The sequence below is a fragment of the Conger conger genome, chromosome 1 (genome assembly GCF_963514075.1).
Source record: "Conger conger chromosome 1, fConCon1.1, whole genome shotgun sequence".
Classification (NCBI taxonomy): domain Eukaryota; kingdom Metazoa; phylum Chordata; class Actinopteri; order Anguilliformes; family Congridae; genus Conger; species Conger conger.
The window spans coordinates 37,351,286-37,367,712 of record NC_083760.1 but is presented as its reverse complement, the minus strand read 5'-3'; the positions used below and the strand labels follow the sequence as shown (position 1 = coordinate 37,367,712).

The following is a 16,427-nucleotide window of genomic DNA, read 5'->3' as shown; positions in this document are numbered from 1 at the left end:
TACACATATCCAAACACATTATTGTCCACATTCCAAAGGCAAGTTAAAGTGCTATGTGCATAGAATACAAGGTAACTGTACTGCAGTGGTGGATAATAAATATAGTAATAAATATAGATGATAAATAGGGGGGGTAGCGTGGGGTAGTAGTGCATGTTTGAGTTCAGTATGGCTATGGTTCTAGGGATAAAACTGTTTTACACTCTGCTTGTTCTGGAGTGAACACCCCTTTAGCACATTCCAGGGGGATCAGGCAGAACAGGCGATGATGGGATGGGTGAGTGCGGTCCTTGATTATGGATCTTGCCTTACTGAGGCAGCGAGAGTTGTAGAGCTCAGTCAGGGAGGGAAGGGGGTGATCAACAAGTTGCGGGGCTCACTTCACCACCCTCATCATCATTTGCCCGTCTGCCTCAGTGCTGAGAGTGCAGGTTGAGGAGAGGTGCAGGCCAAGTTTCACTGACTGGTGACGATTAGTTAGTAAGTCCTTAATCCAGGAGCAGGTGAGTGAGGGGAGGCCCAGCGCTGACAGCTTGATGATAAGTCTTTCTGGTATGATGATATTGAAAGCTGATGTATAATACACAAAGAGAATTCTCACATAGGGCCCCTGCCATTCCAAATGGCAGAGGGCAGTGGTTATGGCATTTTCAGTGTATCTCTTTAGTCAGTTTGGTGCACTGGTGGTGGTCAAAGCCGGGTGGAAGGCAGGATGTGATGTGTTGTTACATCAGCCTCTCTAGACACTTGGTGATGCATGTTGTGAGAGTAACCGGACGGTACACTTTGAGACAGTCGACTGTGAGTTTCTGTGAGAGATGATTATGGATGATATCAGGCACGATGGCACAATGTTTTGTGACAGGCAGCGATTGAAGAAAAGGGTGAAGACCTGTGCCAGCTGGTCAGCATATGCTTATAGTATCCTGACCGGGGCGCTGTCCGGACCAGCAGCCTTCCTCTGGTTCACTACCTGTAGTACCTACCTCACCTCATGCTCCGTGACTGTGGGCTGTTTTGTTTCATGCATGCAAAAAAACAGTTCAGTTCTTTCAGCTAATAAAACATCTGGGTTCTTGGGTACTTCATTGATGCTTTTATCTTGGGCCCATTTCTATGAAAATTTGACTTTAGCCTCCCTCCATGCATGTGACATTGTCATAGACACACCAACAAAATAGGCTTGTGAAAGTGACCTTGGTTTTCAAGACACCTACCTGTATTAACAATGTCCAACTCCAACTTGCGTGAAATTTGACAACAGAATCCATCTTTTTTTTCTAGATATAATCTAAACCTGCATTTCCTGCGAATTAGCTACACATTAGGTCCATAAACTATAGAAAGAAAATCTGTTATCATCCTGGCTAAATGATGCTGTTACTGAAATTTCACTTGACACATCACATAGATTATGAGTACTGACTGCTCTGTCTTCATTAGCAACTGTCACAACTTTTTCTGCAACAATTCTGCCTGACATCCTCTGCAGCTTTTTGGCTTGGGATTTATTTGATCTTCTAGGCATTTTTGGACAGTTAACACAATCTGAACTAATGAGGAATTTTTATTTTCGAAAAAAGATTGAATTACGTACCCTTAGTACTTATCAGACAGGGTTCCCGCACATTCAACCAATGAATTTCCGAAATTTTTCATGACTTTTCGATTCTTTTCTACTTATTTCCATGACTATTTTATAAGTGAAATGAGTTGGTGGCCTATGATTTCATTATTAGTACATAATCCAATAAATGGAACAGTTGAAGTCAAGGCAAGTTCTAGAATACTACAGTTGTGTTCAAATAAATAACAGTGCGTTAAAAAAAGTTAATAAAGTGCAAACATTTTTTAATAGCTTTTAGTTCCATATTTCAAATGTAGTGGAAACATTACACATTCAATTCCAAATCAAAGCATTAACACATTTTAGTCTGCATTATTCTTTTACTGGAAGCAAAGAAAAGGAATATTAATCTGTTAAAAAAAATGGCAGTGTCGACATTTTTCTCTTCAAACTCAAACATTACTGTATAAACTGAAGAAGATTTAACTTGACTTTAAATTGGTGAACTAATATTTAGTTGCATAACCATTGTTTTTGATAACTGCTGCACATCTCAGTTGCATCTAGTCAATCAACTTCTGGCACCTAGAAAAGGTATTTCAGCCCAGGATGAACAAACAACATTTGTTGTTTTTGGGTTTTGTTTCAGAAACTGCATTTTTAATGTCACCCCACAAGTTCTCTCATCAGTCCACAGAATGCTACACCATTTCTCTTTGGGCCAATCGATGTGTTCCTTGGCTAATTTTAACTGATTCTGCACATGCCATTCTTTCAACAATGGTGCTTTACGGGGGCTTCCTGCTGATACCTTAGTTTAGTCTTCTGACTGTAACAGCACTTACAGGTAATTGTAATCTTTCTGGAGTTGATGAATGGCTGAATCCGTTTTAACAGTAGTTGCTCATTTTCTTCCAAGTGTTTCGGGTTTTTGTTGGCCATTTTAAAGCATTTGAGATCATTTTAGCTGAGCATCCTATAATTTGCTGCACTTCTTTAAACGTCTTCCCTTCTCCAATCAACTTTTTAATCAAATGACATTGTTCCTCCTAACAATGTTTGGAATGGCCCATTTTACTTAGCAATTCAGAAGGAAATATATTTTATAACAATGTGTGAAACATTTGCTTCCCTTCTTCCTTAATAAAGGATAATTAATGACACCTGCTTTTCACAGAATTAATTATGTAATTAAACTCCACACTGCTATTATTTTGAACATGCCCCTTTCAATGAATGACTCAATTACTCAGAACAAGCAGTGCGCATGTCATGACAGTTTGGTCTGTTGTTTTTCTATTACATTACTACATCTACAAGTAAATTGTTTGCCATGCAGAAATATCACTACTACAAATAACTGATTCATCAGGTTACTGATGTTGGACTACTATTTTTTTTAACACGACTAAGTAAATGTTCATATAGAATGGCCCGATACCTTCAAAATCTTCAGATGAACTACAACTTACTCTCAACACAAGAAACTGAAAAGTTACTTTTGCGATCACATGGATTTCTTTATGAGCATGGTGAGAAGGCAGGATGTATTTTGTCACACCAAATTAAGAGTCAATCAGCATCCCAGCAAATTAAACAAATTAGGACTCTTTCAGGTGAACTCACAGTAATCCCATCTGTCATTAACGAAACTTTAAAAATATTCTACTCTGAGTTATATACCTCACAGTCCCCTGCTGATGACACAGACATGATAGTTTCTTGATAACCTGGAATGTCCTTCCATAACTCCTATTCATGTGATTGAGATGGATCAACCTTTAAAATCTAGTGAAATTGTAGACTCGCTTAAACTAATGCAAAGTGGCAAGGCCCCTGGTGAGACGGGTGCGTGGGGGTTGGACCCAAAATGCACGAAACAATGGTTAAATAAAGTCCCGTTAGGGCTTTATTCGGGACGAATCCCAGGAGCGTAGTCAAAACAAGCAAAGTCCATACACGAAGATCCAGCCAAACAAATAACAAACAAACAAAAAGCACAGTGCCGAGGGAAGAGGCAAGCTCGTAGTCGGTAGATGTGCAGGGAGGTCCGGTAGCAGGAGAGCTGTCAGCTGTCAGTCGTGGGCGAAGCGGGAATCGAAACCATGAAACAATCAGCAAAGCAAAAGTACAAAACGGTAGGCGAGGACGTGGTCAAAAACAAACAGTGGTCAACAAAACAGAAATCAATGGACAATGGTCGGTAACAGGCTTGGATCGTAACGTGTAATCAACCAGTAAATAATGCTCAAGAGTTGCGTAGTAAACTAGAGGCAGACAATTTCGCAGTGAACAGTAGCGCGACTGGGATATAAATGCAGGTGTAGACAGGTGTAGACAATAGTTAGAGCGTAGCAAGGAAATGGAAAACAGGTGCGATGGATGACAAGTTTAACAAGGTGATTAGTAATCGTTAGTAATAAACCTATCCTGCCCTAGCATTAGTAAATTAGTAAATGACTTGCACGAGAAACGTAAAGTAACATGAACACATGATTAGTTTGTTAGTTTCTACCCAATCCTGATCTAGCTTTAGTAGTTTTAGTAAATAGACAAATGGAAACAATTAGGGAGTGAATGACAGAAAGAGAGAGAGAGAAAAGGCGGAACGCAAGGTTTGCGGAAAGACATGTAAAAGTGTATGCATAAACAATGACCAGTTAACGTAACAATAAACATAAATCAAAACATAACACAAAGCGAAACTAAGACGATAACCACTCAACATAACAAGGTAATATAATCGTACGAAACATAACTAGACATGACAAGAAAATAAATCGTAACGAAACATAACTAAACAACATGACGAACCTAGACTAACATAATACATGATAAGACACTACGTGACTAAGACAACATGAATAAACATAAAACATGGCAAGACAGACCTGAAACGTGACACCTGGTCCAGATGGATATCCAATAGAGTTCTATAAGAAATTTACTGATAAATTAGCCCCTCTCCTCTTATAAATGTTCAATGACTCTCTGGAACAGGGAGCCCTGCCCCAAACTCTCACTGAGGCTTCAATAACCTTACTATTAAAACCAGGTAAAGAAAACTGTGATTGCAGTTCTTATCGCCCCATCTCTCTTTTAAATGCGGACTATAAAATCCTAGCTAAAGTGTTGGCCGTACGGCTTGAATCGGTCATGGCAAACATCATATCACCAGACCAAACCGGGTTCATGAAAAACCGACACTCCTTCTCTAATATTCCTCGCCTTCTTAACATTATTTTTTCTCCAGCATCCACTGAGACACCAGAAGTGGTAGTCTCTTTGGGTGCGGAGAAAGCGTTCGATAGGGTGGAGTGGAGGTATTTATTTGAGGTCCTTAAGAGGTTTTGCATAGGTTCCAAATTTATATCCTGGATATCACTTTTATACTCTTCACCTAAGGTTTCCGTAATGAAATCCCAATATTTCACACTTACTAGAGGATCTCGTCAGGGGTGCCCTTTGAGTCCATTGCTATTTGCCGTAGCAATTGAACCTTTATCTATCGCGCTTAAATCTGCCAGTTTTAGTCAAGGAATTCTCAGATGTGGTTCGAAACACACACTTTCTTTTATGCAGATGACTTATTATTATTTATTTCTGACCAAATAATTACCATCGACCAGACAATCGAACTGCTAAACAGATTTGGAACTTTTTCAGGCTATAAATTGAACTTTACAAAGAGTGAATGCTTTCTTGTAAACAATCTAGCCCTTCTGATCCCTGATAAGTACCTCCCCTTTAAGATGTCTAGAAACAATTTCAAGTATTTAGGTGTGAATATCTGTCGACAATTCTCAGATCTGTATAAAAACAATTTCCCACCCTTAATTGACAAGCTTAAATTGGACCTGGAAAGGTGGAATAGTTTGCATATAACCATTGCTGGGAGGATAAATTGCATTAAAATGATTGTGCTTCCACGCTTTTTGTATATCTTCCAATGTTTGCCAGTGTTTTTACCGAAATCATTTTTTTGTACAATAAACAAACTAATTTCCTCCTTTCTATGGAAGGGCAGGACCCCCAGGATCAGGAGAGAGTTCTTACAAAGGCCTAGATCTGTAGGTGGATTGGCACTTCCTAACCTAAGAAATTATTATTGGGCAGCAAATATACACAAAATGACTCTCTGGATCCAGGAACCGACATTAAGTTGGTATGAATTTGAAGCCAAATTCTGTCCTTCTTCTTCACTTTTGGCTGTGATTACATCTAAATTGCCCATTCGGCCAACCCAACTCTCATGTAACCCAATTGTTGTTTCCACCTTAAGAATCTGGTCTCAATTTAGAGTTGCTTTTGGACTCCAGGGATTGTCGAACCACAGTCCCATTTGCAATAACCATCTTTTCCTCCCTCCCGGCACCGACATGGCCTTTTCTTTATGGCAGAGGTCAGGCCTTGTCAGGTTAAGGGACCTCTACATTAACAATTGTTTCTGTAGCTTTAATGAACTGTGTGAAAAATTTAACCTCCCAAATTCTCATCTATTTCGATACTTCCAGGTCCGTAACTTTGTTAAACTAAATAACGCTTCATTCCCCAATATCCCTCCTAACTCAGTAATTGACTCAATTTTGGACAACCCCAGAAATCAGAAAGCCCTCATTTCCAAAATTTACACTTTAATCTCCCATCGAACATAGGCCTCTCTCGATAAAATTAAAAAAGATTGGGAAGATGAACTTGGAAAAGTTATAGATGACAATGACTGGGATGGTGCATTAACCCGAGTGAATGACAGTACCTCTTGTTCCAGGCTCAATCTGATACAATTTAAAGTTGTCCACCGCATCTATTTTACCAACTACAAACTCTCCAAAATGTATTCCAGTGTCACAGATACTTGTAATAGATGTCACATGTCACCAGCAAACATGACGCACATGTTCTGGTCTTGTCCTCGTCTACAAGGTTACTGGACAGCCATTTTCAAACACCTTGCTGAGGCTTTAAACATGGTGTTAACACCGTGTGCAGAAATTGCCATTTTTGGAGTATTACCAGGTCGTCAGATAATCAAGAGGAAAATAAAGGACAGTATTGCCTTTGCATCCTTATTAGCACGTAGAAGAATATTGTTAGAGTAAATATTGTATTTCATTGTACCTGTTAGGGAATAAATACATTCATAAAAAAAAAGAATGGCCCGATACCTGGTGAGAAATGCTCAGAAGAACCCACACATCACTGCAAAATAGCTGCAAAAAAGAGCAGCAGGTACAGATCTAGCTGTTCACAGGACAACAATACAACATACTTTAAACAACAGAGTTGTTTGGCAGAGTTGCGAGAAAGAAGCCTTTGCTATGACCTCAACACAGAATAAAGCGTATGAAGTATAAGCCTTTTGGAACAATGTGCTTTGGACTGACAAAACCAAAATGGAACTTTTTGGCCACCACCAAAGAAGGTATCGTTCGATAAAAAAGGGTGAAGCCTTTGTAGAGAGGAACACATTGACAACTGTGAAGCATGGAGGTGGATCCATTATGCTTTGTGGTTGTGTGGCAGCTGGGGACACAGGAAATATTATGCGAGTGGTCAGTCCAGACATTGAAGTTAAACAGAGGTTGGGTATTCCAGCAAGACAATAATCCAAAGCATACCTCTTGGAAATCTCTTTTTCTGCTATCCAGGATCACGTAATCCATTTTATTTTTATGCTGGTTTTTCAAAGCAATGTGGGATTGGATTACTCTGATCCGGATTCAAACTTTTCAGGATTACCAAATCTGGATTACCTGTGGTCTAAATGGGACTATCACAATGTAGCTATGTAAAGAACAACAGGTAGAATAGTGTGGGGTCACTCCAATATGCTTTATTTGAACAGAAAATAGGACTGAACGGAACAGCAAACAAACAATATAAACATCCCCCTCCATTGTCCATTTCTTGGAAACAGGCAGTCCGCTCATCTGAGACCTACAACAAATAAATAAATACATACTTTACTCACAAATACATTATGGATGTTTCAAACAGGTTTCAAACAAACATTTATTTAATTGAACTGGATAAAAAAGGCTTAAATGTCCAATACTTAACAAAATAAATTACTTCTTAGTTCTTCTTATGAGTAGTTCTTCTTCTTCTTCATCATCATCATCTGCTTCATCTGCTGTGGAGAGACCAGCTTGTCCAAGCTTGGCCTTTAGGAGGCGGATCTGAAGTCTGGCCTTGGTTTGCTGCAGTCGGGCAAGAATAAGCTGTTCCTCTGCTAGATGGATCTGTACTTCTGCCCTTTCAGTCTCTTTTTGCAGAAGTACCTTACAGGCGTCATCTTTCCTTGGGTGCTTTGAGCCTCTCTCTGGGGGTCCTGTGGGAACTAGGCCTTCTGGCTCCACCTGTGATTGACCTTCTCCCTCGATTACAGGGCTGAGATTAAGAATAAATGTTTCTGAAGAAGGCTCACTTTCTGCTGTCATTACAGGCTCACCATCCTCTGCAACATCTTGGATCCCATGCAGAGCTTCCAACTTTTCACCTCCAATAATATCACGGACAATGTCTGTGTATTCATCCCTCTTATATGGGTTGTTGCCTGTTTGGCTGTTCTTGGCTTCAGCGTGGTCTTTTGTTGCCCTGGCCTTAAGATTCTTCCACCAAAATCTTAGTTGCTCTGTTGTCCTCTTCTGGCCAAACCCCATGGCATTCACATGTTGTGTGATTTCAGCCCAAATTTCCGTCTTCATTTTACTGCTCAATTTACCACCCTTGGCAGAACTAAAAGATCCTACCAATGACCTATAATGGCACCTAACACCCTCCAGTAGGGCGTGGGTTTCAGCAGCAGAGAAATTTGGGCTTTTTGAGTCCATGGTTCCACCGCTTTGATGTAGCAAGCATCATTTTATAGGCTTTGGGTATGATTCCATTAATTGAACACAAGCCAAAGCAATTAAGCTAACAGGTGTGTTTGGGAAGACCAATTTACACAGCCATATGTATATTCAGCCTTTCTCAGAGGACTCAGAGAGAAGGTCACAGAGAGGCAGTGACATGGCAGGTGTTGTCCATCGCCACCACAGGAGAAGATACCGTCAAAGGGTGTATGCTGAGCGTATAGATCCACTGCAGAAATATACCAATGAGGAGCTGTATGCTCGGTTTCGCTTCGGAAGAGCTGATATTCAGTATATTGTGGACCTTCTCAGGCCCAACCTCCAACGCAGAACCCAAAGGAGTCATGGTCTGTCTGTGGAGGAACAGGTCCTCATTGCTCTTCGCTTCTATGCGTGTGGGACTTTCTACCAAGTTGTGGGTGACTACATGGGTGTGGGAAAATCAACTGTTTGTGATGTTCTGAAAAGTGTGTCAACTGCATTGGCCAGCCTGATTAATGAATTTGTTTCATTTCCGAGCAGAATTTTTTTCTTTTGGGGAATATGCCCAATACTATTGGAGCAATCGACTGCACCCATGTGCACATACAAGCACCTCATGAGAATGAGTGGGAGTTTGTAAACTGAAAGGGGAGACACAGCATCAACGTTCAACTTGTGGGCAACGCTGAGCTCCTCATCACAAACTGCGTTGTGAAGTGGCCTGGGTCTGTCCATGATGCGCGCATCCTGAGGGAGAGCGCTCTATATAGTTGGCTCCAAACCAACCGACCAAATGGTATCATATTAGGAGACAGTGCCTACCCTCTTCTACCATGGCTGATGACCCCTTTTCTGGCTGCAAACACGCCTGAGCAGGTACGCTTCAACACTGCTCATTGCAAAACAAGTTGCACCATTGAGCGCTTAAATGGAGTTCTGAAGAGGCGCTTTGCATGCCTTAACTACTTGAGAGTGGAACCACAGAACGCATGCAACATAATACTTGCTTGCATTGTCCTACACAACATCGCGACCAGGCGCAAAGTCCCTCTCTGTGATGACGTCCCTGATGCACCTGAGCCCATTGGAGACACTGACCAACCTCCGGCATTCTGTCAGAATGAGGGCCCGACTGGACGACCAATAAGAGATGCAATTGTTAGACACTATTTTTGAAGTCCATGATTGATGATTGTGTCAGTGTGATTAATGTTTAATGAACAAAGACAGAATTTATTATTTGAGTTCAATATTGACAGCTGTTTGGGGGATTATTTTATGGGGCCGAAATATTTATAATTTATAATTTGCTGTACTGAAAGGTTGCTAGTTTACATAGCCTACCTACTTTATGTACTTCCTGTTGAACAATTCAAGTGAAATTGATGAATAAATATAAATACTGTAAAATGCATGATATAAATGTTGTATTATTTAACTAACCAATTTTAGTTACCTAGTTTTATTACTGATATCCACCATGAATCCACCCTCCTGCTGGGATCACTTTAATCAAAATGATCCCAATCCTACCAAAAGGTTTTGAAAAACCCAAACTCAAGGTTTGATCCGGATCAACAAGAAGATTGGATTACGTGATCCAATCCAATTTCTGAATCCTTTTTTTCTTTTGAAAAACCCATTTTCAAGATTTGATCCAATCCGATAGCCGTAATCCGATCAGATTACTTTTGAAAAACCGGCCCCAGGAAAGACGGATGAAGGTCTTGGAATGGCCACCACAACCACAGTCCTCAGACTTGAATATTATTGAAAATCAGTGGAGAGACCTCAAACATGCTGTATGCAAGGAGGCCAAAGAATACTTCTGAGCTAGAGGTGTTCTGCCAGGAAGAATGGTGAAAAATTCCAAAAGCAAGAATTGAAAAGACTTGGCTACAGGAAGCATTTACAAGCTGTTACAGTTGCCCAAGGAGGAGTTACAAAGTACTAACTGACAGGGTTCCCCAAAACTTTTGCTTCCTTTTTGTATTCATTAAAAGTAATCTTTTAACCGGGCGTGATCAAATTACATACATTTTATATTTTATTAATTTAGTAAAATACAGTGGGGCAAAAAAGTATTTAGTCAGCCACCAATTGTGCAAGTTCTCCCACTTAAAAAGATGAGAGAGGCCTGTAATTTTCATCATAGGTACACTTCAACTATGAGAGACAGAATGGGGGGAAAGAATCCAGGAAATCACATTGTAGGATTTTTAATGAATTAATTGGTAATTTCCTCGGTAAAATAAGTATTTGGTCACCTACAAACAAGCAAGATTTCTGGCTCTCACAGACTTGTAACTTCTTCTTGAAGAGGCTCCTCTGTCCTCCACTCGTTACCTGTATTAATGGCACCTGTTTGAACTCGTTATCAGTATAAAAGACACCTGTCCACAACCTCAAACAGTCACACTCCAAACTCCACTATGGACCAAAGAGCTGTCAAAGGACACCAGAAACAAAATTGTAGACCTGCACCAGGCTGGGAAGCCTGAATCTGCAATAGGTAAGCAGCTTGGTGTGAAGAAATCAACTGTGGGAGCAATTATTAGAAAATGGAAGACATACAAGACCACTGATAATCTCCCTCGATCTGGGGCTCCACGCAAGATCTCACCCAGGGGGGTCAAAATGATCACAAGAACGGTGAGCAAAAATCCCAGAACCACACGGGGGGACCTAGTGAATGACCTGCAGAGAGCTGGGACCAAAGTAACACAGGCTACCATCAGTAACACACTACGCCGCCAGGGACTCAAATCCTGCAGTGCCAGACGTGTCCCTCTGCTTAAGCCAGTACATGTCCAGGCCCGTCTGAAGTTTGCTAGAGAGCATTTGGATGATCCAGAAGAGGATTGGGAGAATGTCATATGGTCAGATGAAACCAAAATAGAACTTTTTGGTAAAAACTCAACTTGTTGTGTTTGGAGGAGAAAGAATGCTGAGTTGCATCCAAAGAACACCATTCCTACTGTGAAGCATGGGGGTGGAAACATCATGCTTTGGGGCTGTTTTTCTGCAAAGGGACCAGGACGACTGATCCGTGTAAAGGAAAGAATGAATGGGGCCATGTATCGTGAGGTTTTGAGTGAAAACCTCCTTCCATCAGCAAGGGCATTGAAGATGAAACGTGGCTGGGTCTTTCAGCATGACAATGATCCGAAACACACCGCCCGGGCAACGTAGGAGTGGCTTCGTAAGAAGCATTTCAAGGTCCTGGAGTGGCCTAGCCAGTCTCCAGATCTCAGCCCCATAGAAAATCTTTGGAGGGAGTTGAAAGTCCGTGTTGCCCAGCGACAGCCCCAAAACATCACTGCTCTAGAGGAGATCTGCATGGAGGAATGGGCCAAAATACCAGCAACAGTGTGTGAAAACCTTGTGAAGACTTACAGAAAACGTTTGACCTCTGTCATTGCCAACAAAGGGTATATAACAAAGTATTGAGATGAACTTTTGTTATTGACCAAATACTTATTTTCCACCATAATTTGCAAATAAATTCTTTAAAAATCAGACAATGTGATTTTCTGGATTTTTTTTTCTCATTTTGTCTCTCATAGTTGAGGTATACCTAGGATGAAAATTACAGGCCTCTCATCTTTTTAAGTGGGAGAACTTGCACAATTGGTGGCTGACTAAATACTTTTTTGCCCCACTGTATAAACTGATCACGTCAAAATTTTCCTTTAAATATCCTTAAGAGACATCAATCTTAGCGATAAACTGGGTTTTAAGCCCACAATGTTATAATAAAGTTATAATTGTGTTAATGATGTGGAAAACACCAGCTTATTTTATTACACCCTGCTGTGAGGCTGTAAACAATCGGCAAGCAGACTGTCCCTTTTGAATCTTTTACACAAAACTTCCGTTTGAAAAATCATTATGCCTTTAGTCTTTAAGAAAATACACTTCAAAACTTTCAGTGTGACTGTTTATTATTTTCTTCTCGTTAACTAGACGGACTTGCGTTTTCCAGTGCTATTCGCAAGTAATTTTGTTTTCTGGGTTTGACATTCTCTAACTCATGCACAAAATGGGGAATGTCTCTGCAGTTCACTGTGTTGTTGTTAAAGGGGCGTTTATCTCGTTTACACTGTTCTGTGACAATCCATTCTCAATTGGCTGACTTATCTTGATTGATAGCAGAAGTAGTCAATCGGAAGTTGCGATAAGAGCCTGGGGTCGGTCCCCAGATCGAGACCTCGTTTGCTCCCATTGTGTATTCGAATAGAGCAAAGCCATACCCATACATTCTTTTACTACGGCCCTGCGTAAACCACGGACGCACAGGAGCGCATAGCTTAGCATAGCGTAGAATAGCTTAGCATAGTGCAGCATAGCATATTCGCTTAGATATAGTTTGTAGAACCACTCTGGTTAGTTAGATTATAAACAATAAACCGTTTCAGTTTAGTTTTTACAGTCAGTCAGTTTGTTTTTTGTTTTATTAGCTCGTCATGTCTAGGTTTTTGAGGCGTTTGTCTTTGCAGCTAGTCTTAGACGAGTTGGACAAGCACAGAGCGGATTTTCTCGAAGGGGATTCATCTTCCAGCGACTCATCTGATGAGCAGGCCGATGATCCCCTCGTTGAAACGTGTTATTTTACAATGTTACTTATTTTATAAATGCATTTAATTTTGAACAATTAAGATTGTGTGGTAGCGATAGCTTTTTGGTGATTCATGCCGACCTGTGATCAAGCAACCTGTTTTGCACTGGCATCGTCTGCCATTTTTATTTAGCCTTTTAAGCCCTTAAAATTCAGTGCCCGGTTGCATAAAACACCTTAAGTGTAATTTCCCCTTAAGGTTTCCCTTAAGTTCCCCTTAAATTTAAGGGAGTTGCACAACAAACCCTTAAGTGACACTCAGTAAAATTTAAGGTTAGGTACAGATGACCTCAAGTCTCTGTAAAATAAGAAATGGCTGAATTTTTTTGAGGCATTAGAGGATAGAGAAAATTCACTTGATTATATGACAGATGAGAAGTTAATTATTGAATACAGATTTACACGCCCATCTCGCCCCGAGACGGCACTCACATAAGGATCCAGGCACCCCAGGCACATGAAGAGCAGTCTGTAAATTGTAAGAATTATCACTCCATTAATATTCAGCTGGTGTGTGACCACCTCTGCCACATCACAAATGTGGTGGCTTCATGGCCTGGGAGCACCCATGACTCCCGTATCCTGGTGGAGAGTAGGCTTGGGAGGGATTTTGGCTGACACCATTTTTGAGTCCCTCTACCTCTGCACAGGTAAATTGATAGTCTCATACTCATTGCATATCATTAGGCTTATACATTAGGGTATACAGATCCCATTTTCAGGGGACAGTCCCTGTTTTTAGTGGCGTGTCCCCAGCTGTATTTCCATTTACTTTTATTATTACTGTTGCTAGGCTACTTATTTTTGTCAATATATATTTTTTTCCATTGTAGGAATGGTACAACTACACCCTTACGCACACAAGGTGCATCATAGAGCGGACCATCGGGTAGCTCAAGCACAGGTTCCACTGTCTCCACAGTGAGCTGCGTGTGGAACCGGAGAGGGCCTGCAGAATCATTGTTGCGTGTGTTGTTCTCTTCAATTTATCAAAGAACAATCCTGCCACTGATGAAGAGCATGCGGTGGAGGAAGAACAGCAGTAAGGCGATGGGCATGGACATGCAGTTAGAAATGCAATCGTGAACGCATTTTTTGATTAGCCCAAAATAGTTGTAAATAGTACACCACTTTGTAAATAGTAAAATAATCAGGTAGTCATGTGATGGTAGGCTGTAATTTATTTTATATTAAATCAAATAAATACATTTCCAATAAATGAGACAATGCATTACATAGCCTTAATTAATATTCAAACTATCTTAATCTTATATTATCCTTAATTATTAAACATACAAACCGCACCAACGTGACCTATCAGAAAGATACGCAAACTGTCAATGAAATCGAAACTTTGTTGGAACAATGTTTTAAAGCAGTGCAGAAAAAAGGTTTTGCTCTGGCTTACTTTGCTTTGAAACATTGTTGCAATAAAGTTTCGATTTCATTGGCAGGTCGCGCATATTGTTGTATATAAATAGTTTGATTTAGAGAGGCTATTCTTCTGTGATATGTCTGATCATAAGTTTTCCTTCATTTTGAAGTTGGAGCAACTGATTGTTTAGAATAATACTGTACAGCTCCTGGTTGTCCTTCTCCGCTTTAAGTTTATTTTGTTTTTTAGTTCATTGATCTTGTTGCCAGGTGCCTTCCCATGTGCTGCCGTCTTCCACATATTGCCTAGGTCTACAGAGGAGAAAGTGATTATACTAGGCATAGCTTCTCATTTATTTCATATTTTATAGTTACTTCTTAAATGACTCACTCTGTGCTACACTCCATCAGCTCAGGTGATCCACTCTCTAAACCGCCTGGGATACTCTGATACATTGGCTGGGGGCGGTCCACCTCCTATCAAACAATGTAACTTGCATTTGGGCTTCAGAGTATGGCTTGCTATATGCAGTTAGCTAAAGCTATCTAGCAAGCCCAAATGATCGGTTACAATGTTATGTTATGTTATGTTATGTTATGCGGGCGGGGGGGTTATGCGGGCAACATGGCTCAGGCAGTAAGAGCAGTCATCTGGCAGTCGGAGGGTTGCTGGTTCGATCCCCCGCCCGGGCTGTGTCAAAGTGTCCCTGAGCAAGACACCTAACGCCCATTTGCTCCTGACGAGCTGGTCGGTGCCTTGCATGGCAGCCAATTGCCATTGGTGTGTGAGCGTGTGTATGAATGGGTGAATGAGAAGCATCAATTGTACAGCACTTTGGATAAAGGCGCTATATAAATTCCAACCATTTACCATTAACCATATGTTGAAGCTACTAGCTAGCTATAACTTTAGTTCTCACCGGTTTTGCTGGATTCCCTCCTATAACTGCTCAATTCTTTTTTTGGCCAATACAGGTATATTCTCGTATTTTTTAACGACCTCCTGAATTCTCCTCTTCACGGCTATATTTCTAGCGTTAATCGGATCTGTTATTTCCTCCTACGTCTTCTGTTTTTTGGTCGCTGTCACAGCCGGATTGAATTTGCTTTTTAAGACGGTTTTTTACATAAGCCTAACTAGCTAATGTTATATTTAGCAGCCAATCATAAATGCTTTCTTGAAATAGCATGCTATGTAACTTAGGTATTCAACTGAATATAGCAATTTGTAAAACAATCTCCCTTTTACAAGTTATGCAAGCCAAAGTACTCTTGCTCATATAACCATAGCTAAGTTTCATGGAAATGTATACTTTTATTGTGATATAGCTAGCATGTGCTAAACATATTTTTTACAATGTATGAAATGGTTTGTGAAAGTGTTTGTAGATTAGTGTATGCAGTAAATTGTGCAGATAAACATGTGTAATTTATGCATAACATGAGGAGAGATTGTTTATTATTGTTTACATAAGGGGGAGGAATGTTTCGGGGGTAAAGTTATATCAGCATGGTGTCAGTAGTTTGTTGGCATTCATGGTCAGGGTTGTAGTGTGTAATAATTTGGCTTGTTCTCCTGAGGGCACGTTTGGCATAAATGATTTGTGAATAATTAGTCCTTCTCCCTTTTCTTACCCACATAAATTCTGTGCTTGTAGGCTCACCTTTATGCTCTCGGTCGTCCTCTCCTCTTCCATCTGTGAGTGACCAGTTCTGCTGGTCCTTCTCTAAAGAGGCCATACAGACTGGGTGCTGGTAAGAGGTCTCTCCCACAGTGCTCTGGTGCTCGGGGGGGGGAGCACGACGAGGAAGTGGGCGTACCAGGGTGCAGAGACCAGGAGACCTGTGCCCTTCAGGCTCGTCATCCAGTTCACCCTCTCCTCCCCCTCCACCCAGAGGGGGCACAAGCCCACCTGTGCAAGGGAATAGGTGGATGGATGGCAGTGAGCAGGATCTGCAGCCATCAGTCCATCTGTTCTCTCTGTCCAGGACACCTGGGGCTCAGCTGGACTTTACCAAGGAGTACTCA

At 40.9% G+C, this 16,427-nt stretch overlaps 1 pseudogene; it reads left to right on the top strand.

Moving 5' to 3' along the window:
* Positions 1 to 8,581: 8,581 nt before the first annotated feature.
* LOC133125011 (putative nuclease HARBI1) lies at positions 8,582 to 9,582 on the top strand (annotated as a pseudogene).
* Positions 9,583 to 16,427: the final 6,845 nt, after the last annotated feature.